At 39.0% G+C, this 27,363-nt stretch overlaps 1 long non-coding RNA gene across 2 annotated transcripts; it reads left to right on the top strand.

The window, feature by feature from the left end:
• The first annotated feature begins 1,973 nt into the window (after positions 1-1,973).
• On the top strand, positions 1,974-9,919 carry LOC132634665 (uncharacterized). 2 transcript variants are annotated; one of them, XR_009580308.1, is made up of 3 exons: positions 1,974-2,454; positions 8,054-8,134; positions 9,647-9,919. It is a non-coding gene; the product is annotated as an uncharacterized LOC132634665 (long non-coding RNA). The 2 variants fall into 2 exon arrangements; XR_009580307.1 differs by having other exon boundaries at positions 9,630-9,919.
• The last annotated feature ends 17,444 nt before the right edge of the window (positions 9,920-27,363 follow it).

Here is a 27,363-nt window from a genome sequence, read left to right as displayed (position 1 = left end):
ATAGGTTCACATAAATTGAAACAAAGGTATACTCCCTCCGTTCAATTTATGTGAACCTGTTTGACTGGGCATGGAGTCTAAGAGAGAGAAGACTTTTAAAATTGTGGTGTTAGATTAATCACATATATTTTGTGTGGCTATAAATAATTGCATAAAGGTAAATTGTTTCCAAATATAGGAAAAGGGTCATTCTTTTTGCACGGACTAATAAGAAAATAGGTTCACATAAATTGAAATAGAGGGAGTATATAACTGTTGCCTCAGCTGAAAGAAGTTTTTCAAAACTAAATTGATAAAATCTTATCTAAGATCAACAATGTCTTAAGATATATTGAATGAATCAGCTATATTATCAATTGAAAAAGAATTGTTAGAACAAATCAATTACTCCCTTTGTTTCAATTTGTTTGAACCTATTTCCTTTTTAGTCCGTGCCAAAATGAATGACCTCTTTCCTAATTTGGAAACAAATTCACTTTATGAATGATTTACAACACACAAATTTTCAAGGCTTATTTTGAACCACAAGTTTCAAAAGTCTTCTCTCTTTCTTAAATGTCGTGCCCAGTCAAATTGGTTCGTATAAATTGAAATGGAGGGAGTATAAAACAATAATTAATGATTTCGCATCTAAAAAAGCTAGAAAAATTGACTTTAAATAAAAATACATATGACGATCTTTCTTTTAAAAAAGAATAGGGTCTCTCTGAAGTTTGGCTTTAGACCCCAATGTTGTTGAGACGGCCAGTAACCGTTAAGGAAAGAATATTGCATTGTTTCTTCATGTGCGTGTCCACACCACCAACATCTTGATACCACTGCAATGCCCGTTCTCTTTAACTGATCATCTATCGGGATATTCATCTTCCATAGTGTCCATGTAAAGAAAGCAATTCTGAAAGGTAGGCCTTTGATCTAGATATCATTGAACAGGGGCGAATTTATGTTGAAAAAATGGGTTACGTGAACCCATGGTCCCCCAACTAAATTTGGTATATCATGTGCATAATTCTTAAAATATATCTAATATTAATTGAAGGAACACATGGTCAATCGAGACTGAGTGGAGCACCGATTAAACATCAGGTTTAATTCTTCAAGGTCTTGGGATTGAACCTAACTTGCTGCACATCTACGTTTCTTTTTTTAATTTCTTAAGCAGCCTTTAACATGGTGAACTCATCATCTTGAAATTCTGGATTTGTCTCTTTTAAACTCCTCCTATAAGTGACCTTTGTATGTTATTTAGGGATGGTTTGGTTTGATGGATAAGCAAAAATAGTGATAGGATAAAAATTTAGTACTAATCATGTGATAAGTTATCCCTGGTTTAAAAATAGTACTCGGATAACTTATATCCATCAGAGGGTGGAATAGTAATCCTGGGATAACTTATCCCAGGATAAAACAGTGAAATTGACTAAAATAGCCCTGAGGTTCTCAAAACCCCTTTTCTACTACATAAGGTGGAGGGTATTTTTATAAATAAATAACTTTTTCTTAAAAGTTATGCAATACATGTTACTTTTAATACAACAAACAAACAATCAATAAGAAATAATATCAGGATAACTAATCCAACATAAATAATCAAAGCATAACTTATCCCAATATAATTAATCTCATCATAACTTGGGTTCAAACCAAACGACCCCTTAGGGTTTTGCATGTAGGGTTTCCACTAGGCTAGAGAGCGTTTAAGGTTTCCATTACGTTATATTTATTGCTAATTGTACTTTGATTTCCAGAGATTTTGCATCTTCTAAGAGAATTTCCTTTTATATAATTTTAGGTATATATCATTTTGTTTTAATGCCTTCATTTTATTAAGTCTTCACATTTCCAAATATGACCAAATTATATCAAACAATCTTTTCTCATTTTATCCTCAAATAAAACGATTTCACCGTGAATCAAACCCAAAATCTCTTTTTAAATAGAGATTAAATTAGTGGAAGGCTTTTAATGGGTGAGAAAATCTTCTCCCCCCTTTTAAAATTGTCAAAATCCAATGAGTTGTCATTTCGGAATTCTCTTCTCTATTTGTACTAACTACACCCCTTTTTTTATGAATATTCAAAAAAAAAACTGTCCCTACTTTCGGAGAAGTACACATTTACCCTCCCCCCTTGAAAATTCCATATATATAAGGCCGTCTAATCAAACGTCGGAGAAAACATAAAATTCCCTTCAAATATTGAGTCATCAACTGCCGTAGATTGACACCGTAATCCGGCTTCGCTTTCGGTTTATTTCGAAAATGCTAGAGCTGTTCTTGGCGGTAGCGTTCTCGGCGGCGCCGCTTATACTTTACGTGCCGCCAATAAGGAGCTTAAATTTGTTTGTGGAATCAGTAGAGCATTTTTTCGGACATACAGCGTTGTATACTCTTCGTGTTTTCCCTCGCTTTCGGCTCTTTTTCTCCAGATACCTTCTTTTATCTCCATCTCCAAGGTAGAAACTTTAATTTGTTACTGTAGATTTTTCGTCCTTTGTTAATCCAAACACGCTGTTGTTCTTCTTGTTGTTTTTTCTTTTGACTTTTCAATTTAGTAAACTTCTTTCTGGATTTTCTATATAGACGTTTTGTAACAAAGTATGAAGTAATGATAGAACTATCTTTTATCGTAATCTATTTGCTTCGTTTACTGTTATTCAGGGTAATTTTTTTTGTGAAAGAGAAGTTAAGTTAATTTTATAAGAATAGAGATGAGAGAAAAATTAAGGGGTTGTTTGGTCTCTGATTAGAAAGGAGTTATCCATGTATTAAAATTAAAGACTTTATCTTTTTGGTAACTAAAAAGCTAACATAATTTTATATGTTTAATTAGTTACAAAAATGGGGAAATAATCTCCACATAAAATCTAGCATAAGTTATATAATGTTTGATTGATTTTTTCTCTTTTGCACATAAATTATAGGATTGTTAATAAGATGTTTGATTCGTGTTTTTCTTTTCCGAATAACTAATATATTTAAGTTACGAAGGAAATCATGTATATAGAAGATGCATTAATTCTCATACATATATAATAAATTGTACATAACTAGTTCCTGCACTATACTAATACCTACATGCGTAACTAATTCTTGTATTTATTAATACCTACATAACTAATCCTCTCTATAAATCTAACCAACAACCAAACAACCCTTGTATATATTTTTCTGTATTTTGTTTCTTTCTTTAATAGGAATGACTAGTCAAAGAAATGGGGCAGAAAAAGAAGACTAATTCTACAAGAATTGCTCATGCAAATGATGAAAGCAACATTATTAGATAAAATTTTAGAAAAAAAGAAGAAGAAGTTAGACATCAGAGTATTAGAACTTAGAACCAAAAAAGTAACGTAAATGCTCGATTTGCTATGTGTTGTGTTAGAATTTAGAACCAACAAAGTTACGTAAATGCTCGATTTGTTATGTTGTGATTTACTACTCACTTTCTCGATTTTTCTTCATTATGCATGGTTCATAATATATATTCCAAAACGCTTGACTATATCATAAGTAATTGAATTGTTTTAGACAGTGTCGGCTTTTGGATAAAGTCAATGAAGCACAAGCTTTAGGCCCTAATTTTTTGGGGCCCAATTTTTACATATAAGGTAATAATTTTGTTTAGTCGTCTAAGTTTTGTGCATTATAAAAATGAAATAATTTTTTGTTCAACTGGGTCATCAAAAGATATTTATCGGTAAATCTCCTTAAATTTTGAAAAAAAAAATCTTACGCACTACAACAGGTAAAGATGACGTGATAGTGTAAAATTTATTTATACTGATATTATATATTGCTTAACTTTAAAAAAAAATATAAAGTACTTTCAAGTTAAAAAAAAAATATTTTTTACATTAAAAGAAAAGAAATTTTGTTAGATAGTCGTTTGACCCAAAAGAGGGCCCCCAAAATCAGGTTAACGTGTGTGCACAATTTGTGGAATGAATTTTGACAAGTAATATCAGTATTCTTGATATGGCATACTGTTTATAGATAATACAGTCAGTAAAACTTTATTATCAAAAGATATTCTACATATTAATAGATCAACTAAGACGTACAATTTTTTAAAAAAATATTAATATAAAGAATGATTTGTAATTGTTGGGGTCTCTGCTAATAAAATTGCAAATGAGATGAATATTGAACGAGAATTCCGTAGTAAAAGCTAGAAAAATAGATTTTGAATAAAAATGAATTATAAAATAATTATTCATAACTTTGCATCTAAAAGAGTTAGAAAAATAAATTTTAAATAAAAATATATGAAGTTTTTCTTTTCGGGAAAAAAAAATTAAGGCCCTTTAATGAAGTTTGGCTTTAGGCTCCTAATAGTATTGAGCCGTCCCTGGACTTTTAGACAAAGTATTTCTTTGGCCCCACAACTACAATCCGTTTTATATCTCAATAATCAAATGAAATTAAAAAAATTTACCAAACAATGAAATAATTTTTAAAATTGTAACTACGATTTTCATATGTATTTTCAGTTACCTGAAAGGAAGAAAAGATCTCCAATAATTAAAAAAAAAATCTCCAATGAGCAATTTTTGTAAAGATTCCTTTTTTTTTTCGCATCAGTTTTATCTGATGTTCCCCAAGGGACTTGAAAAGTTTCTAAATGTTCAAATTTTATTTACATAAGTAAATTAATTTAGGGTTGTAAGATCGAAAATAAGTTACATTGACAATCAAAAAAAAAGATACTATAGTTCTGAGACTGAGACTGAGACTGAGGGAATAGCAATAATGATGTAACAAAAGCTATTGTGCGAGTTATGGAATAACAAAAAATTTGTAACTTTACACTAGTAATTACAGTCTTGCAATTTCATAGCGTCATAGTTTCAGTGCAATTTCAAGCGTCATGTTTGTTTTCATAAATGATATTACATATTGTTTTCCGGTAAAATCATTAGCTACCAAAAAACAAAGTTAGAGATTTGTTTTTATGGGTTTAAAGACAAATAGGTCGTATTCAATCCGGAGACTCACTCGAATGAGCTCGGGGTTTGGTAGTTTTTCTTATGAGGGATGCAAGCAATAATATTTATCTAAGTTAATAATATAAAATGGAAAGTAAGAAAATCACAACAATGATCAGATCTCCAAGAGTGAGTATATTTCTTAGCCAAAAAAATGATACAAGAAGTGAGAACTTGGGTACAAAAGTGGGATGTCTTTCTTCTCCCCTAAGCTTTGTTTATATAGCCAAACCTTTGGTATGTTACTGCCCTAGGTGACGTCAGTTGAATGACGCAGCTTGGACTCTGAGCACAATGGCACTCTGCTCGATGACAGCTGATGTGATGGGAGTTGGTGGGAGTGGGAGGCAGCTGTATAGATCTGTTGAGACTCTTGCGACTGTGGAAACTTCTCGCCTACGCTTTGAGTCCTCCGAGCCTCCTTATTCCTAATGTTCCGAGACCCGAAGTTCCCGGACTCACCGTTCCTAAATACCCTCAGATATTTATTCCTGCATACAGATAGTCCCCCACTTTTCGGACGTTCCAGTTCTGCGAAAGATCAAGAAGTGGAAGAGAAAAGCTATCAATCGTCAATCTCGCTGCATGACAGTTCTTGAGAATCACGCTCTGGGACAACTGTTGTTATTATCCCTTCACGCCATCGTTTAGCATTAAATGCTCGTTGCTCTTAGACTGTGGGGTTTCGGGAAACGAAAGGACTGTCGCGTCCTATTGGCTTTCACGAATCGACATATGGACAATCACCATTTCTGAAGCACTTTTTTCAAGGCGTCGATTGATGTCTCCCTAAGGATGCGCTGCTTGCCCTATATAAACCAACCATCCCAAAACGTTACTTTCATCCTGACCTCGCATCACTATTAACCATGTTCCATCTTTATTCATAGCAAGTTAACGATGACTCCTTTATCTTCTATCTCCGGCCCTTCAACCGTGAGATCCCTGCCTATATTTTGCTTTTAAGATGAATTTCGCCCTGCCGACTGCTGTCAATACTTGAAATCCTCTGGCCATTGTTTGGCGAGCAACGTCCTTCGATACCCTCTCGAAACTTCTGAGTTTCGGGAGGGTTTGTCTTGATCAGCCCTGACCTCTGTGTAACAAAAAATTCTTTCCTCTTGGTTAGAGGAAAAAGTCCCGCTCCCATGATACCTTCTTCCGCCACTCTCGATTGGCTAGGATTTCGTTGGTCCACGGGCTATTAAAGAGTTTTCCGCACAAGGCATATTATATGTGTGGGACGACTGGTACCGCGCGCTTGGGAGGCAACTGGATGCCTTCGTGATGCTCCCGATGTGGTGCCCGTCGTCTTTCACATGTTTTATCCTGCTGTGATTTTTTACCGGTAACACGCTTGCTGACTCAAATACCAACGGTGCATTTTGTAACATTCCAAATATGACCAGTATGGTTGTGGTCGAGTTTATGTGGCATACCTTTATGAACAGCGCCCATTATTGTTAATATTGGCATAATCTCTGTCTTTAAGAATCCCTAAATATGTCGTAAGCGGGATAACTCCTTTCTTTCTATATGCACGCGAGAGGGAATCTCGTGTTCATAATCTTGATCCAGGCCCTGCCAGCGTTTTTGACGAAGGCCGGAGAAAACACATGTCGCTTACCAGACCCGTCGGCAAGTTTGGTAAGAGGTCCGTGATGGTTCTGCTAACTCAGAATCGACTTTAGTTGCAGCGCTGGAGATGGAAATGGTGACTTATGCAGCTCTCCCCGTACTTCCCAAGTCCGAGTACGTGGATGTGCCCCCGGTGATGAGGTCTGGTCTCGCTAGGGAGAAGGGGAATCCTTGGTGAATCATGAGGCACACTCCTCCAGAATCCGGCGATTTGAGGTCCCAGCGGGTAAGGGCAAAGGGGTGATGTCTTCTGATGACGGTGTGTAACGACCCATTTGGTCGTTATAGTGTTTTGACCCATTTAACCTTGTTGAGCCTTTCCCCGAGTCCCGTTAATACGACCTATGACTTAGTAAAGTCATTGGTTTAGGTCCCAAGGCGTTCGGGGATGTTTTGAGTCTCGAGTGAAGGCTTAGTTTCATAGTGTTGGGGTTGACTTGGCCAACACCGGGTTAAAATGATCTCTTTTGGGAATTCCGAGGTCACGGTTGAGTCCGTAACGTGGTTTACAATCAAAACGCATATATGGTTTGTGTTCGGGAGGTTCCGGATGAGTTTCGGGGGCTAAAACGAAGTTTTGAACATTTCAGAATTTTGGGCACCCACTATAGCAAAGGGCGCACCTGCTGTAGTGAAGGGTGCACTCGCTGCAACGAAAATCTAGGGCAGAATGTCCGTTTTTAAGTGAAATTTTCAAGTCTTTTCCCTCATAAACCCAAAAACACTTCCCTAGAAAGTGAGAGGCTATTTTCCTAGGGCTAGGGTGGAGTTCTTCCTTAAAGGTAAGTGCAAACCCTTACGTAATTCATTATCTTCCCTTCTTCAAATCCCATGACAAGCTTAAGCTCCATTAATGGTGGGTGAAAGATTAGAACCCAAGAATTGATGAAACCTTCAATAGTTTAGGGGTTGGGGAGATAGCAATGGAAAAGCATGCACAAACACTTTGTGGTAAGATTCTAACCTAGTATTCATTAGTTATTGTCGATTATCATCATCTCATAGTCATCCTACACACTAATTGTGAAGAACTAATGGGTTAAGAACCCTAGGGCTAAAAATAGAAGAGATGAATTTGGATATCTTGTGATGAATAGAATTCCATGAAATTAATATTGAAGGTTAACTAGATGATGGGTAACACAATTGTGCACTAAGTTTACCGTTTTACCTTCATGAACCCGGGGTCACATTACAGGGGTATTTTGGGTATTTTTCTAAAAGTATAGCAATATGAGTATCGTTGGACTTGTTTAGACTCGTAGAGTACTATTTTGACTATATTGTATCTGAATTTTCAATAAAATTATAGTTTTGCCCTCGTGGCTCGGGTTTGGCTATTTTGGGTCCATTTTTGGGTTTTGGGTAAAACTATGGCAATATGGGTATCTTTAGATTCGTATTCTGACATATAATTCATATTTGATAGATGTTAATCGTTTTGAGGTTCTCCCAAAGAGGAAGGAAAGGCTAAGGTTTGACGATTCGAGACTGTTGCTCGGCATTCCAGGTAGGTTACGGCTTACTTTAGTTAGACTTTGATTAGCGAAACGTATGTATTATGTAGAATTGATGGGAGAAAGCATGATTAGGTCTTCGGACATGGTGTTTTGGTTGGATATTAGCTAGGTTGGTATGACTGCTGATTTTGTGGGCTCGTCACCATTACTTTATGTACTGAAATGTAAGGTGTAGTTGTATTCATACTGTGGTGATTCAGGATGGATTTCTATTAGGTTGATTGTTGTTGATGGTGGCTTGTTGTCCTATTATTCTGATTAGACTTATTACCTAAATTATCGTGTTGTACTTAGTTCTCTCTTATTGTAACACATATCATCGGAGAAAGGAAGGATAATGAGTTTAGACTTGAATTGTGATATAAACTTATGACAATACGTAGATGAAAACTTGATGTATGATTTACTGTTGACGATAAATGTAGAAAAATGGAGCATCTTGGTGATACAAGACTTAGTTGTGAGGCATACTTGCTATATGTGGAAGTAAAGAGAGACATAGACTCTTATGTTGGTTGAGATGGTTTGTATGATTCATTTCATGGTTGAGTTGATCTAAGTCTTGATATGACTTGTGGCTTTGTGACTTGTACCTTCACTGTTGCTTTATTGGTTTGCATTGATTTACCATGTTTACACTCATTTATGCATTCATACACTCATACATGATGGAAATGGTTCGAAAACGATTCGTGGACGACTTGTGGTATGATGCCTTGTGTTTGACATTGATATTGCTAATTGTTCATAGTTCATACATACTAATGAACTGAAATACGTTGAGACATACATTGTGAAGTGAAATTAGTGAAGTTGATATAATCTTCTTGTTGAACTTGTGATATTATTTGATACATGGTACTTGATAAATTGATCATTGAAGTATCTATGAAAAGGCTCATTTGACGAGGGGTGAGGATGAGACCTAGATTTGAACAGGCATATTTGATCGAGGGTGAGGATGTGGCCTAGTGATGAGCTCGGGTCCGAGGAGTGAATCTAGAACTAGTGGTACATGGACGCCATGGGTCCCCTACAGGCCATGACTACTGGCAATGACACCAGTTAGCATGTATGTACAGTTCGAGCGATTGGCCAGTGCATTGCACATCATTACATTTTATTCTGCATTATTATATGCTTGTTTGGTTCTGATTTTGGTATGGATGTTGAATGCCTATTGTGATATAAATATGGTCATTGACTAAGTTAAATTGTGGATTAGTGACTCTACCTAGGGACGGAACTTGGACCTGCGATTATCAAGTGAGATTATTGAGACTTGACAGACTTGTGGTTTAGAAGCTTCATCTTAGGCTGTGACTCTATTATGGGATATTTTGTGACTTGGATTTGAGTATTAAGTGCCTATCTGTTTATCTTGATGATTTTATACTTATATGCGTGAACTAATCTTAGTCGGCCTATGATGCTTAGCAGTACATAGTGTTTGTACTGATACTACCTTGCTGCACCCTTTTTGAGTGCAAATTGTGTTCCAGATATTTCATCCAGACTACATCTCTAGCTTGAAGCTAGTTAGCTTGATCGGATCCGAGGGTGAGCTTCTATCCATGCCATGCCACCTGAAGATCTCTCTTTCCAGATGTCTACTTTCATTCCAGACATTATTTGTTATTATATTTGAGATATACTTCATTCTTTAGACATTGTTGGTTAGAGTCCTTGTATGATGACTTTCAGATTTTGGGGGTGTAATTGTTAGACTTCCACACTTATATTATCTATTAATTATGACATAATTTATTTATTTATTCATTCACTTATCTATTGACTGTTAATAAATGATTTAAGAAGTTGAAATTAGCTAATGATTAATGGGTTAACGGGTCAGGGTTCGCCTACTAGTGATAATAAGGTAGGTGCCCGCACGATAGGTAATTAGGGTCATGACACGGTGCCTCTGGATCCCCCATACTTCAGGAAGATGATGCCGTGATGGTGGTTCGAGGGGCCCCTACTGTACCTGTTCCTTCGGAAACGCCAACCCCTGCCAACAAGCCAAGTGAGGGTCCTTAAGTTCGACCTCCCCGCGTGGAGTACTTTGCGAATTTGTTTTTGGGGATTTTTTAGAAAACAATCTTGTCTTCTACTTTGTGTAATTGGATTCTGCCCGAGGTTTTCGGGGCTTTTTTGCTATGCTATAAAATTCGCATGCTTTTGTTTATTGCTTTTTCTGTAATTACTTGAATTAGGATTGATTACTTTCAGCTTACTCTAGTTATGTTGATATTCTTTGTGGTCGAGTGTTCATGATTTACTCGGTCCTTTGAAGTGGAGCAGTTCAACCAAGGAAATCTTTCCACCCTCAGGATTCTTTATCGGGACTATGCTCTGGCATGACCATGAATGCTTGTGTTTAAGGTATACGACGCCTTTTATGTGTCATCGCATTCGTGTGCGAGATGCTTAGGCGATCGTTTTCACCAATTCGGGAAAATTACTTCCGGCCGTGTTCATTATGATTGGGAATTTAAATCATCCTTATCATAATTATGGAGGGACCCCCTTTGTTTGACTGTCGGCGAGGAGGACGTCTCGACCTCGCCTTATTTTGGCATAAGGTAATGATACCTTCATGCTTTGAGGCCAACTGGCCGTGTCGTGTGTTTGAGGTGGATGTTATCGGGTCCGGAAGGACCCGTTCGTATCAACAAAGTTAGAGTATGAGAGGCTTTTTGGAGGCAATTTGAATCGCTTTATTCGATTTCTGCCTAATGCTTTGAATACATATTTGTTTCTCGCCCCTGGGCACTCAATAGCAAAACAAACAAAGTTAGCTAAAGAATAAAAAAACATGGGAGAAGTCTTCAGCCGCGTCCGCCCTAGAAATTCTGCTATGCCGCTATATTTAAGTAATACGTTTCAGTTGTTGCCTCATTAAAAACCGTGCCGACAAAAACCCGTTGGGAAAAAAAGGTCGGTCAAGTAAAAGAGTGCAATACGTATTTTCAGATCTTCATTCCTGCTTCTTCCGGATTAGTCCCAGTCTCGGGGTCAGTCCCGATCTCAGGATTTATACCGGTCTCAACATTAGTCCTAGTCCTGCAATCACAAGGGGTTATGAAAAAAAGTGAATTGACAAAAAAGAAACTCATACTTTCGGGGGCTTTCAAGGTCGGATATTATCAGTGAAATCGGTAGTGAATTCCGGCAATCAAGGGGCTCGGATGACTGCCCGAGACTGATAGGATAGCTCGTACTTGCTCACTGTTGACACCTAATTTTTGACCTCCCGTAATTTATTTTGATTACTCGAAGTCCTTGGGTAACAAATAAAATAGTTTTGCACATTCGCGAAGAACCTGGATAATTTTGCATAATTATATGGGCCATTAATTACTATTATAAATTAATAGGGGAAACCTCGAGGCTCTATTAATTACTCAATGATTTTATTTACAGTTTGCAGCATTTACGACATTTTCTATAAAATATTTTTAACTTATCAACCACAGCACAATTTTAAACAATTGTTCATTTAATTAATTCAGAAATTAAATAAGAGAAGCAATTTATTTTATTCATCCAAGGAGTTCAAGTAAATTAATAAAATTACTATTTTACCCCTCAAGCTTTGCCTGTTTATCTGTTTTTGACCAAAATTGTATTGACAAAATACCTTTTCCATTTAATTACTAAGTTCCAACATAAATGACCTCCCCGTAATTAACCAATTCATGCCTCAAGATAAGCCGGGGTCATTTTGCAATTTCTAGCCTCACAAATGACTTTAATTGAGATGCTCAATCAATTGGCAAATTAATTAAGGTTATTAATGCAAATTAGTTTTAACTGGTAAAATTAATACCAAATTGAGAATATATTTGCAATAATTAAATCATTTAGCAATAACTAAATAATTTGATAAAGGGAATTTCTGATTTTTGTTGCAAAAGTTATAGTTGCAACCCTTCCTTTTTTTAATTATTGACCAATTCAGGTCACACTTGTAAAAGAATTAAATTTATTATCTTTTAAATAATTTTCTTTGCATAAATTGATGTCTTTTAACTAATTAGTCTTCAATTTCTTATTTTCTATTTTTGTGCTATTTTTGCAATTGCCAATTCTGCCCCTACCTAGGCATATACACCTGATATACATTCTCATATGAAATGTATACCATGGACATTTTTATAAAAAATGGCGGGCCTGGGGTTGTTGGGCGTTGGAGGGACTTATTTTGAAAAAGAATTGGGCCGAACCCGGTCCAAATGGATCGACCCGGCCCAGATCGCAATAATAATACTCCCCCCCCCCCCCCCCCCCAATTGTGGAAGAGCCAAGAAGTCTCCCCTATTTCCCGCTGCCTTCACACGTTTAGGATTGAGGTAGGAGCGTAGGGTGGCGGCGTGGACACTCCTCCACCACGCACCACCCCCACCTGCTTGTCCTATCGCCACCAACCTCGAGCCCCCCCCCCCCCCCCCAACGGTAAGCTGGCTTCTTTTTTGTATATGTATGTTGCCCCTTTTTTCTTTGGATGGTCGTGTTCGTCGATTGATCGTCGATCTCCTCCTCCATGGAGGAGATCTTGGCCGTAGAACCATTGTCCCACATCGATATTTCAACAAGTTAACACAGATTGGGGTTTCTATACCCTAGTTTCAATGCAAGGAGGTCGAAAAAAATAGAAGATAAAAAATAGTTATAAGAAATTTAAAGGTTAGAAAGAATTAGTATTGAAATAGTTGAAGTTTTTTTTTTTTTCAAAAGTTCTTAAGGTTCTTCGTTTATTCGAAAACCTAGTTCTATTTTTTTTTTTTTTATCTTTTGGCATTTTCTGGGCTCGAGTTCGGAGAAGGGTCTTCCAAGTTCGATTTTGGTCTTGGCCCAACAAAAGGTAACATTCTCTCTTGTTGTTTCCTTTTTAGTTTTAGTCTTTTATATGCCTATTCTAGTTAATTTCAAGAGTTAAAGGCTTTGTTAGTTAATGTTGATCATATTATGGTTCTTGTGTTTAGATGTTAGTATTTAGTTGTCAGTTTAGTGATGTTGCAGTTTTTTGCCTATGGTGTGTTTAATGTGCTTACTGTTTAGCCTAGTTTGATGCAGGCATTAGTAATATTCGGTTAAGTCGGGATTCATTATATGCCCTGAATTTGATGTTCTCATTTTCCTCTGTCGTTAGGTGAATTCTGATGAGATGAATCAAGTTTAGTGTACTTGACTTCTAGAAACTAGTAAATAGGATTGATGTCAAGTTTAGTTAAGATGATAACTTAATGGTACCCCTCATGGATATTTGTTTGTGCCTACTTGTGCTTACTTGATTGAGGTTTAGAATATGGAGATAGGTTCATGTTTCAAAATCTGGAATACTCACTAAGATTACTTCTAATCACTGAACTCTTTAAATTTAGTGACTAATAATTGGAGTAGTTTGTTGTTACAGTCTACCTTGTTTAGCAACTAGCCCCTCTGAGGAAATGACTTTTGTTGATTGGTCTAGTCATCATCTTAGGTTTCCTAAGCCACTACATATTTTAACTACATTTTGGTCAAGGGGTGAAGTGTCAAACCTGCTTTTTTTTAATCATCATTTTACTAAGTACTGAAGAGTGCAATAATAGTTAGTCCAGGCCTAGTACTTAATACTTTCTACCTGTTTAAAGCAGTGTAGTGCAAAGTGGTGATTGACTTTAAAAGGGGAAGATCTTTGCTAATTTGTGTCATGATCACTCAGAGTAGGCATTTTTTTCTTAAAAGTTTAGGCTATGTGGGGTCTGTGTTACTTGTTTTGGTGTGTCCTTCTTGTCTTCTTCTAACTGCCTTCTCCTAACTTGTCTAAATCTGATAAAGCCAATCATTTGATGGACCATCATTTAGTATGATTTGAATACATAAGTAACCTGGAGTTGAGGTGATGGTTTTAATTCACTTTGCTTGGCTTTGTTTTGTGTGATCACCTAGCTAAAGGGAATACTAGAGGTTAAGAAAATAGGTAGCTTGTGCCATGACTGTTTTACTGTCTCTTCTTGTCTTTTCCTTTGTATCCTCCCACTTAGTCTATACTTATAAAATGATCTTGTCTAGAGTCATAGGTTTTGATTAAGTTTGAAGATATAAACGAATCAGTCCTAGATGTTTGCTTTGCCACTGAATGTCCAAAAGAGCTTGTTTCTTTGAGCCTATGTTTGGCTTATAGATCCTCTTGGGATGTCTGTATATTATTGAACCTATATGTGAATTGATCTTTAAGCTATAAAACTGGTTTCTCCAACTTTCCTTTCTTATAAAAAAACCTCAATAAAGATAGATAAGTTTCAGTGTCTCAGGCTTCACATAGACTATAATCTTTTTCCTTTCTCTGAGGACCTGCAAATTCTGTAGAATGTGGCTTTAGTTTGTGCCTGTTCTGTGTCAGGCAAACTTTGTATTCCTCCTTTCATATTTATGTGCCTTTACTGTTTGAAGAACTAGTCGATTGAGCTAAGGTCTCTGGTTGTTTTGTCTTGCCTGGAACTTGGTAAAGCCTCATGGATCATTTGTGTGTGCACCTTAGACTTGGAAACCATTTGGCCTCAGAGAGTTATGTGGTTGTCTCTATACCTGCTGAAATGCAACTCTGTGCTTTGGGTTTGTGTTTTCTCCTGTTTTACTTATTCTCATCTTGAAAACTTCTCCTGTGCTACATGGATTCACACTCTCAAACTGAGAACCACTTTTGTTTTGATTCCTTTTTCTTTAAAAGCTTTTTTTTCAACCTGCCTTGTGGATTCCATGTTTACTTGGTATTGCAATTTATATTCTTTTTTATTTCAAAACCTGGAAGCTAGATTGTCTAGGATAAAGGACCCAAGAGCTGATTTTTCTTGAGAATGTGCTAACACTTACTTGGATCCTCACTTAATCTTTTGCCTGGCATGTCTTTGCCTTACCCCCTAGGCCATGTTAGTGACAAGGAAACCCTGTCTATCTCTTTTAGAGATGCTAACCCCAATTGAACTTTGTTGGCCTACATCCCATTGCAATGAATTGGTTATCCTTTACTGCCTCACTTGGAGAATGTTGATCTGAAATTTTAAATAAAGAACTTGACTGGATGTATGTGTCCTGTGTCTGAGTAGATTTCTAGTTTAACTTTGCTTGCCCCAGTCTGAGGTTGGAGTGAGTTCATGTCAAACCCAAGTCCTATTTGATAACATAAGGAGATGTCTCTATAATTTTAGGCTCATACCTGCACTTGCTTTGCACCTTATGATAATTGGAGTTGCTTGTTATATTCTTTGCCTCCTTCCCCCACTCTTTTGATTGTGTGGTGATGCTGTTGGGCTATGTTACATGTTAATTTAGCTTTTCTTTCTTCCAAAAAACTCCTCCCCAACCTGCACTTTAAAGGTTGGCCTAGAATTTGTAAACTACCATTTGCTTCTTTGAGTTAAAGTTGAGATGACTTGTACTGAGAGGTTGGGCCTTGATTGGGAGTATTCATACTGAGTTGTTTGTAGTTTAGGCTAGTGTTTTGCAATTTGAGCCTTGCCCAAGAGTATAAGCTGTTACTGTGTATATGTGTTAAAAAGATGCCTTCCCTATTTAGCAAACTGTATTCCTTGTAATTTTGAAGTCACTTAAATTTGATAGTTCCTTTTTTCTTTAGCAGTAGCTATCATTACTATATACATGTTTGTGATTGTTCTTTTTAGCTCATATGCTCTCTTTGTATAGTGGGCTGCCATGGTTATGTTTTTAGATAGGTTTGGTAATTCGGGGTTAGTCCTAGTCTCCTCGGTGTTAGCCATGTCTGGGGTTCTCAGAAATCTCTTGGAACTTGTGCGACATCGGGAATATGGGATTGGGACCCAGTCCCCATACCGTATCAAATTTTGAAATTAGACCAATACGTTAGCCTAGTACACAGAGGGGCAAGTATACACTTTTGTGTGATTTGTATCATTATGTGTTTGTATATATGTGTGCTTAATTATCATAGTTATAAGGACAGTTAAATATAAACTAATCGCTTTCCCTTTTTCCTTTTCACCCTCTACTTGCATGACCCCTCGGGTCCAAACCAGCCCCTGTTGGGACAAAGGCCCAATAGGACTTCTCATTCGCATTAATATCGAGTCTATGGTGAAAAATGATAGCGAGGCACGCAGAAGGCCCAGCCATGCCACTAGGCGCTTGGTACGCCCCTAGTTTAAATTCATCTCCATGTATATGTATGATATTACTTGTATGTATTTGTAAACGTGTGCAACTCATATTATAGTGGAACTTATAGATTAGATGTCTTAGGACAACGGTTCTTATGCCGTTTAGTCGACTTTACATCCCCGTACGCGATTTTCAATACCACGGACTCAAACATAATGCCTTTTTACAACTAAGTACAAAAATGAGACCTCTCAAAACCGCTTCCAAATAAATTTCTATGATTTTGCTAAATTTAAATGGCAATCACGTTTTATATAATAGAGGTATTTTCACAACAATAAGTTGATTAACTTAATTCCTACTCCAAACTGAATTTCCAGAATCAACTTTAAATGGACAGATTTAACAGTTGGCTTTAACCTATACAACTTCATTAATGGCCAATCTTTGGCACAATGTTGGACTAGTTTTTAACTTAAACAAAAACCAAAATTTTCTTACCAAGTTATGAATACCCATTTATGGAAAATAGAGACAAATGAAGGATTTTTAGCACAAAACATTGTTTTGACCCCAAAGTTGGCCCAAATTAGCTTACATTTTCATACGGGATATACTCGTTCAAATATAAAATGCCCCTCTTATAAACATTTGAAGAACCTACGCATAATATAAAGTTCTGGATAAGACTAAAACGTACCAATACGAGTCAACCCGAGTCCCGGTGTATGAGTACAAAATAAATAGCTTATAAATAACATTTCCTTTACACTTTTTTACAAACTTATACTTTTTCCTTATATATAAAAGGAAACTACTTACACTCGGGTGATATAAATCCTAAACTACGATACCCCTATAAACAAAAGGGATATATTCTTCCAAAATATATGATATGCATGACAGTTCTTTTTTTAGGGGAAAATAAACACAAAATAAGCAGTTTAAGAAAATACTCATACACTGGAATTTGAAGGTCTACCGTATAGTACGGATCCTTAATACTGGGGTGCCTAACACCTTTCCCAGGGGATCATCAAAACCTTTACCTAGAACTCTGGGTTACGAATTTTTCCACGGTATTTGAATAAACCCTTCAAAACTGATTTTCCTAATTTCCTAAATATTAGGTGGTGACTCTTTTTCAAAACAAAGTCCGAAAGAGCACCAACAAGTTCGTAGTAGCCTTTTATGCCTTAACTGCCACGTAAAAAACGAACCGTAACAGATGCCGACTCCGCTGGGGACATAAAGGTTCCAACCATAAGGATTCCAGTATAATATCATTGTATTTGTTATAAACTGCTTATGTGTTTACTTTCCCGCAATTATTAACTGTCATTGCATGCATATCATAACTCCGCCACTCCTGACATTTATTTTACACTTTATTCCAAAGGCGACGGAGCACGCGGTCATTCCTTCATTATAAAACCAAAATTTTCTCTTGGAATCGTTATGAGGTGGGGTTGGTATGCGGTCGTCTAACAGCTCTAACGGTTCAGCCCCAGTTGTCCGCTCGGGTTCCCGGTCATTCGTGAAAAACCACTCTAGCAAAACTAGGATAGTGCTAAGCTAAATCCCTACTGAACTAGAGCATTTATACCTAGACGGGCCTTGGGTATCTCAGACCTACCTAAGGCCTATTAAGAGTGACTACCCCGTGTTCAGATGGTCCATGACCCGACAAATACTGCATCTCATTTATGTGCTATGTGGAAACATGTTTGTGCATATGTGATGAACCATTGATCCTGTGGGGACGGGAGGAATCTTAACCGTGTTTTGTTTTGTAGATGGAAAGAAGAATACAATTTGACATCGTCGCTGAGGCTCCAGAATTGTTGAGGGCCTAATATGAATGGTTGGGGGATGCTCACCGGAGAACGATCAACTGCACTTTAGGCCACTTGCTCTCCATTATGATAATGAAAGGTCGCCCGGAGCTGATAGAAGTATTGGCAGGATTTTGGGATGATAAAGAAATGTTGTTCCGTTTCAGTGATATTGAAATGATTCCTACCCTAGAAAAGATTAGGGACACCATAGATAGCAATGGAACCTATCTGAGGAGGCGACACAAGCCGGACCACAATCTGTTGTTTCTACGCAAGCCCACCATCAACCAGATTATATGATTTCTTTCTCTGACCGAAGGTTCCTGGGTACGAAGGCTCACTGTAGCCTTCAAGGATCTATACCGCAGGTTCGGAGACGTCACCAGATACACCCTATATCAAAGAGAATTCAGGAGCCGAGAGGAGTGGGAAGCCGCTAGACATTTAGCCTTTGCCATAGCCTTGTTGAGCATTATGGTTTTTCCACAGGATGAGTCATTGGCCATAGACACCAAGGTGATATACCTGGCCCATACAATCTTCAACGGGAAAACCAACGATCAAGAGATGAGGTATTTTGACCTAGCACCCATCATATTGGCTGACATCTTCTGAGCTCTTGACAAATGCCGAAATTGCTTCCGATACTTCCAAGGGTTCAATATGTTGCTGCAATGGTGGATCATCAAACACCTTAACATGGCCAAAGAGGTTCAGGATTGGAGTCGACAGAACCGGATAGACTGCCTCATAAATTATTGTCCAAATCTCGAGTTCATGGCAAAAAATGACTGGGCTAAATTCCTCAACGACTTGACTGAAGATCGAATCAGTTGGATGTTCCCTGATTTTATATCCAAGATTGTGGTAGTTTGAGGCAAGAATTGCCCATTTGTGCCGCTAGTCGGCGTTCGAGGAATCCGTCCTTACTATCCGTCTAGGGTTTTAAGATAATTCGGCAGGAGTCAAGTGATACCTCAGGTAGGAAACTCCGAGCAATTCATCATTGAACACACCGAACAAAAAATCAGGCACGCTGGGGTAATCCTCAGAGAATGGAATGGCCGTGTGAGCTGGGTCCCAGATACTTTGGCTCCTGATAGGTTCGAAGCAGGGTGCGACCCCGGGTATCGTGCATGGCTATAGGGACATTTATCCCTCACTCCTGCGCCAGAGCCCGCACCTCCCCAAGAAGCCCAAGAAGAGGAACGCATGAAAGAATGCTTGGAAGGTATAGACAAGCATTTGGCTAGAATCCTGGAAGAAATAGACCCGGTGATTGTCAGAATGGAGCTCTATCAGGCACGCCTTTACATCCAGACTACCCTCCGAAAGGTCAAGAAGGCCAGAACGAACCAAGCCTCGACATCAGCCACTGGAGGATATATGTACCCTCCTTGATTGCTAATTTTTTTTTACATATATGTAAGCCCCATGTCGGCTTTTGTCATCATTTTTGTAATCCTATAGGAAAAGATATTACTATTATTATCAATTATGATGACTTTTTTGGGGAAACGATTCACCTTCACAAATGGCACCTACATGTTTCTAACGACTAGGAAAGTCTTGATTCGAGAGGCCTTAGGAACACGAGTAGCATAAATGCTTGCAAATTACATGCTTATCTGCTACGTGGTTTGCATGCTTACGTGCTATGTGTACGATCGTGTATTGAGCTTGGGTACAATTGATCCAATAATCTAAACTACATACCCGAAAGAAAAACCATGAGGTTTGAAACTTACCCGAACTTATCTCCGCTAAAGGTTGACTTGCAATGGCGAACCAAGGTGGGCAAGAAGCACGGACTCTGGGAGAGACGGCTGAGATGCTATGAGGCAAAGTGCTGCAGATAGAAAAACACCTCTAAGAAATAGGGAAAAAGATTGAGGAGGTAGACAGCTTGCTAGACATAATTGGGAACCCGCCGGAGGGCTTACACCAAGAACAGTATTACGAAAATGTCCCCGAAGAGGTGAGGGAGTTGGTGCTGAACTAAATACCACTAGAAAGAAGACCTGTAACATCCAGGAAAGGAACCCCAGAGGGAACCAACAGGGAACAAGGGGCCGGTTCATACTCATGGATGTTCGCACCATACCCACAGCAGGGAGCAGAGCCCTGGGAAGAAGACCCTGAAGCCGTTGAGGAAGAACAGTCGGGGGAGGAAAAAAAGCCGGAGGAAGACGAAAAGGAACCGGAGGAAGAGGAGGAAGAGCCTCAGGACATGGAAGAGCCTGTCGACATAGAGGCCGAAAGACGAGAGAACCTATTTGATATGTTCCTCGAATTCCAAGGAAACGACGCAGACGACGAATTTGGTTATTATGCCTCCACTGATGAGCGAACAGATTTCTATGCGTCTTTGCCCATGCTGATGCCTGCCGCCTCTACTGTGGCTTTAGAGAACTTTGGAAGGGCAAATCTCCTTGCGCCGGCTCTATGGAGCATAGCCTTTAAATCTCGATGCTCCGTTACCCGTCATATGCAAAAAAGTGTTCAGGAAAATGATGGCTGATGGGATGGATTGCACCTCTAGGGCTAGACTGCCAGTTCTTAACTTTGTATACGCTTACAAGAGATGCCCGTTTTATCTCAATTAGGCAGGGCACACCCTGAATGAGTGTCTGGCGTTAAGATGGAGAATTGTTAGTCTCATTGACGATAAGATCATCGGGACTTTATAGGGGCCGCATACTTTGCTAGTCCATGACCCCATCACCCTAGGAGAGGGAGTTACCCTCGAGACCCAAGTATGACGGTATGATTTCACCATTTTTAGGAGTCGTATGCTCGCCTCTTCTCGACTTTGGCTTCATTAAACAAAATCAGGCCTGTGGAACCTACCTACGAGCTCGCACCGTTAGGGTCCAACAGAAACAAGTTCTGCCTGTACCATACTAGAGCCAGGGAATATGGTATTGAAGGATGCCATGCTTTCAAGCTCGAACTTGAAAATATGATCAGGACCAGATAGATTTTGGTTCTACTCCCACCATGGTTTTGAGCGAAGAAAGATTCGACATGAGAAAGCAAGCTCGTGAGGACAGCGGCTTGCAGAAACTATACTTTTGGGTAGATATTAGGTGTCCCATCTTTTGCACAAATGTTACCCCCACCCTCATAAAAATGTAAAGAAACCGCACCAACCTGATGTCCCAATGGAGGGATACGCGGGAATCCCTAGTTGGGCCTGGTCTGGGGATGTCTGTAGCTAGGATTAGTCAAAGGATATTTAGGAAGAAATGCATATCCTTCTTTGTAATCGAACTACGTAGGGTCTGATTTCCCACGGTGGGATACGTAGGGAGTGTACATAAGACTCGGTCCCTTCATGCTTCAAATTTTAAATTCCTCGTTCGCCTAAATAACAAGCCCAAGGGTTCGCCGTGTTATGTCAACCGTGAGACCACCAAACCAAAATCCACCCGGACATAAAATCCCACGATATCCTAGACTTTAGAACATGGGATCAAGAGTACTCAAGCTTCAATATACGATCTTATGTGCTATTTGTGCTTTGAATACCCATATTTGATATTCTGCCTTTATATTTGGTGTGCGGAAACTAACTTTCTTTACCGTTGAGTTATTCTTATCTTATAGAAAGGGGCCAATTAGTGTGATATTGAAAGCTAGCATATTTCACAAGATCCAAAGCCACATTAGTATCCCTCTCCGACAAAGGAAAGGACAAAATGACTGGTAATCCCGAGGAAACAAGAAATGAGCTCGCTTTCCGCAACGAGGACACCCAAGACTCGCAAGAGGCCGCATCCTAGGAGGATGTGATCGCAACATTGTTAATTACTATCGCTACTCTCCAAGAGAAGGTAGCCAAAAGGGAGGAAACCAGCGCGGAAAAGAATGCCTCCGCTGAAGGAAAAAGGGGCCCTCCTCCCTTTCCCTCGTTAAGCTTCACAATGCCAGGTCATTTTCCCGCCTACCCGCCAGGAACCATGCCCCCGCCACTGAATATCGCCAACCCGAACCATGCTGGCCCCTCTTACTGTACACCCTCGCCTGTTAAAATGCTCAAGTCCTAGGGACCACCCACTTAGTCCCCACATACCAAGCCCCTCAGTCGGTATTCTTCAATCAGACAGGCCAAACACAGGCACCAGCCCCGCCTGCTGGGCAATACACCACTATCTCGTTCAACCATACCACCCCCCAAGTATCTTTCTTCACTCCCAACATGCCAAATGAATCCTCCCGAGGACACAAGAAACTGGATCACTTTGAGGAGATGGAAAGGATTTGGAGGGTTGAACAAGACAGGTGAGAGACAGATAAGCAAAGGAAGATAGAAAAACTATTGGAGAATTCCAACAGGTCAGCAAGGAAAGAGACAGGCCTAAGATACGACAACTTATGTATGCATCCAAATCTAGACCTGCCGGAAGAATTTAAGATCCCGAAATTCAAAATGTTCAACGGGAAAAGAAACCCCAAAGCCTATCTCCATTCATATTGCGACCAGTTAGTCGGGGTAAAAGGGAAAGAACCATTGATCATGCGGTTATTCAGTCGTAGCTTGACCGGTGAGGCCGCAGAATGGTTCGCCACATCGGACATACGCCAATGGCTCCGCTGGGAAGACATGGCAGAATCCTTCATGGAAAGGTTTCGATTCAATATCAAGACCATACCAGACCGCTACTATCTCGAGAAGGTCAAGCAAATATCAAAGAAAAACTATAGAGAATTCGCCAGCAGATGGAGGGTCGAAACAGCCCGTATGCAGCCACCAATGAGCGAGGAAGAACTCTTTTCTATATTCATCATGTCACAGGAGCCAGATTTCTATGATAGGATGTTGTCCATGGCCGGAAGGCCATTCTTTGAATTAGTAAAAATGGGAGAGGCCATAGAAGATGTCCTCAAATCTGGAAAGATCGTTAGTATCTTCAACAGCGTCTGGGCAGGTTGTCGTGTGGATCTTCTGCAAAAAGAAAAAGGACGTGGCAAGCATATCCCACATTTCAGACCAAAACCCAAAAGGACCATCACTTTCCCACCAAGCCCCACCCCTTTTGAATTACTCTACCCCTCCGTACAGCTCAGCACCCGTATACTACACACAACCAGCTTTTACCACCGTTGTGCCAGCATACACGGCTCTACCCAGTATCCGTGTATCCGCCTCTGCTTACCAACCGCCACCACAACAAACATACCAGCCACCACCCCTAGTAAAACTATCGTCCACCACAAAATAACACCCCACAAGCATATCAAACCTAGAATTACCAAAATCATCCACCATCCCTAACATATAATATGCCACGTCCAGCTTTTGAGAAGAGACCTGTGAGGGAATTCACGACGCTCCTCGAACTGAGGGCTAGACTGTTAGAGAGGCTGCAGACCGCAGGGTTAATTCAGAAAGTCCAGCCAAAGCTGGCATAGCCAGGAAGCCGATTCTACAAGGCTGATCAAACTTGTACCTACCACTCAGGAGGGGTCGGGCATATCATGGAGGATTGCATTAACCTGAAAGATAAAATCCAGGATCTAATCAACAAAAGCGAAATCGTCATAGAAACTGCCGCCCCTAAAGTAAAAACGAACCCACTACCGAATCATGGAAACCGTGGGATCCACATGATAGAAAGGGATGAGGACTAGGAAGCTTGTGGAACGTTGTCTCCCAGAATCACCAAGCCTCTGGAATAGACGGTTACTTCCCACACCCTCCAAGAACAACCCAAATTCAAGGTCTTGATCCCTAGTCCAAGGGTTCCCAAGGTCGTCCCCATGTTTAGGATTTTGGTCCCAGCACCTGTGGTAGCCCAGGTAGCACAACATATTGTGCCTGACCTCAAAAATCCAATCACTGTGCATGCATTAATGACCCAAGGCATGACTCGTTCAGGAATGTGCTATATGTAGCGGTTCTATTTTTTATTTATTTATATTTACACTTGCCTCATTTAAAAAGAAAAGTGTCCCGAAAAAGTACGATTGTCAATCGTACCGGGAAAAAGGAAAAAATATACTTCTACGTGGATGGTGCTCTAAACGGACTTATTTTAGAGTCGCCACCTAATTTTTAGGAAATTAGGAAAAATCAAGTCGAAAAGGGTTCATTTAAAGCAGTTAAGTTTTAAAAGAATCCTAATCTAACCAAAGTATGGGTAAGGGTTCTGGTGATCCCCCGGGGAAAATGTTAGGTACCCCGGTATTAAGGATCTGTAAAATACGGTTGACCTAGGGGTTCTAATAGTATGTATATGTAGTATGTATATGTAAATATAAATTGATTGTGATAAAAATAGTTATGTTTTATATTTCCGTAAATAGAAATTAGTCATTTATGCAAAATATACCACGCTTCAAGAATCAAAAGTGGTAAAATTTTGCCCAAAATGGGCGTTTGGGGTGTCGGACTAGAACACTTAGGCTAATATCTGAAGGCTCTTAGCATAGCCTAAGTAGGACTCTACGTAAGCCCACCCAAAAAATAGTTTTGAAAAATATTTTTTAGAGTATAGGAAAATAGTTTTTAAGAAAATAAGTTAACTAGACTATTATAGTCTATATAGTATTCTACACACACACACACACACACACACATATATATATAGTCCATTTTTTACTTCTACCTTTTTCTAAGTTTGGGCCAAGTTTTATCTTTTAGCCTAAGTCTAACTAATCATTATTAGTCTTATAAGTTTTGTTCAAATCAGTCCACACGTCCAAGTCCATAGTTTTTATAAATGTTCAAATCAGTCCCAAACTTCATAAAATTGGTTGTTTTAGTCCTTCAATCAAATCAGTCCCAAATTGCATGAATACTTTACAACTATGTCTTAATTTTGTTGCAAATCTTTTTTAGCGGCTTTAAAATACGTCAATCTCATAAGGGTTCCAATTGGCACAACAATTATTGCAAATGACAATTTAAAGTACATAATTTAAATGAGGTAGAGAATTTGGGCCGACCAAGCCCAAAAAGAAAATAGTTATGCAATCAGTCTCATCTTAATTCCAGCGTATGCTCCATTTCGCTCCAAGTTGGGTTGACTCGATCTAGATACGTTAGCGGGGCTGTTGACGTTGACTTGAGGCTCGTCGCCTTATAGCTTTCTTGTCCTTGCTGACTTGAGGCTTGTTGCCCTGTAGCTTTCTTGCCTTGCTGACTTGAGGCTCGTCGCCCTGTAGCTTTTTTGTCCTTGCTGACTTGAGGCTCGTTGCCTTGTAGCTTTCTTGTACTTGCTGACTTGAGGCTCGTTGCCCTGTAGCTTTCTTGTCCTTGCTGACTTGAGGCTCGTTGCCTTGTATCTTTCTTGTCCTTGCTGACTTGAGGCTCGTCGCCTTGTAGCTTTCTTGTCCTTGCGCTCGCAAATAATTTCCTTAGTGGGATAATGATTGACTCGTGTTGATCCTATTGAAAGTGTCATGATAGACTGGCAGTATAAAAAATATAAATCCTGGGATGAGTGTTGGGTGAATCGGGGCTAAACAGCCGATTAGGGACGTCACATAAGGCGTGTCCCCATTTTTTTATTTCCGTGAAAGGAGTTGCTTCTTTGACTGGGTCATTTCGGAGTTTGAACAAAGTTGTCGAGCATTTTGAACAAGTTGCCCCAGTTTCCAATCCTTAGGGTACTTGATTCAAATGTTTGTGAATGAAAATTCGAGGAGTTCGATTGATTCAAAGACAAACCCCAAATCCGTTCTGAGGGTCCGTAGTTTGAAACAGTGGAAGACCATACCCTTATGTGGGATTGCCTACGTATCTTGCTGGAACAAGAATCAGGTCTTCGTAGTTCACAACTGAAACTAATTCTCCACGGGAGGGTGGGTGGAGACTGGTAGCATCTGAATAAATGACAAATAGAGATTTTTGAATGTTTTGGCATTTGTAGCGTAGTGCATGGGTGGGCTAAAAGGGATTATGATTTAAGTTTTTTTGTAAAAGAAACACTTTCGGTGGTCCCTACGAGGCAATCAGAGAATCCCAAAAGGGTAACTGTATTAGTCCATCGGTTATAATGAACAAAGCACTCGTTTTGCCCGAGGCAGAATAGTTCAGGATTCGGTCGAAATGGAAGATTTTCGAAGACAACCTAAGGAGCTAACTGAACGGAGAGGATTTTGACCATCTGACTGGTAACGAAACTATCAGGCTTGCGATTGACTGGTCGTATGTCTTTAAGCATACATGTGTATCATCAAAGTATATGCATATACAGTGATACCAGATTAAGATAGCACCAAACAAACCCAGGAAATGGGCCTGGCAACCCCAATCACTCAAATGCCTTAAGAATTCCTACCCAAGTCCAGACTTATCTCTTATATTAGCTTAAGGCTGAAATGCCGGAACACTTAGGTTCGTACTGCAAGCCATTTAAACACTAAGTATTAAAGCCTATGGTGATTTCTATCCCATTTTGAATTGATATATACTCATATATTGTCTAATGTACTTCTATATGCACATGGTATACCACTCGATATACACTTTGACACGTATATCAAGTGTACATACCTTGTATACATCTAACAGGATCACCTTTTATTAAGACCTATGTATACATGCCATGTATACACTTCTTTTTAACTTGAGCAATTTTCACTAATGCCCTTTTCCAGCCATCTAAATTCTAATTCCTTTTATTATTGTGATTAAGCGATACTGGGATGGGTTGAAATAACTCCGACCTTTCCAAGCTTAATCTTTGAAACCTCCCCCTCTAGTCTATTGGTGACACCGTATCGGACCTGGTTGCAAGCAACTCTTAATCCCTCCAACTGCCACCTTTGTCTTATGATTCAATTAGGATTATCAGTCATCAACTTAATTTGACTGTACTGAACTGGGTTGCAAGCAACTTCAAGTCTTTCCAAGCTTCCCTTAAGTCTTTTACTCTATTAACCACCTAATTAATTTCCTTTTTAGGCAATGTGTTATATCCCGCATTTTTGTACAATCGGATAATTCAAGGTAATTGCGGGAAGATGACAAGCAAGGCCTTATTTTTATTTTGTTAAGCATATGAGTTGCTTATGAAGAATTTAGAAGCGGAAATATTAAGAAAGGCTAGGGGCAAAAAGGTAAAATGGCTATATGACTCGTGGAAATATGGAGGAAGACGAAGGGTAAATTTGGAATTCGGAAAAACATTATTTGTCATGAAGAACAAAAAAAAAAAAGTGGGCTTATGTTTTGGGCCTTGTTGGCCGTCCAAGTGGTGGGCTAAGCCCACAAGTGGACTTGGACAAAATAAGGATAAAAGATGACT

Source organism: Lycium barbarum, chromosome 1 (assembly GCF_019175385.1).
Source record: "Lycium barbarum isolate Lr01 chromosome 1, ASM1917538v2, whole genome shotgun sequence".
NCBI classification, from domain to species: Eukaryota; Viridiplantae; Streptophyta; class Magnoliopsida; order Solanales; family Solanaceae; genus Lycium; species Lycium barbarum.
This window is presented reverse-complemented; position numbering and strand designations above follow the sequence as displayed.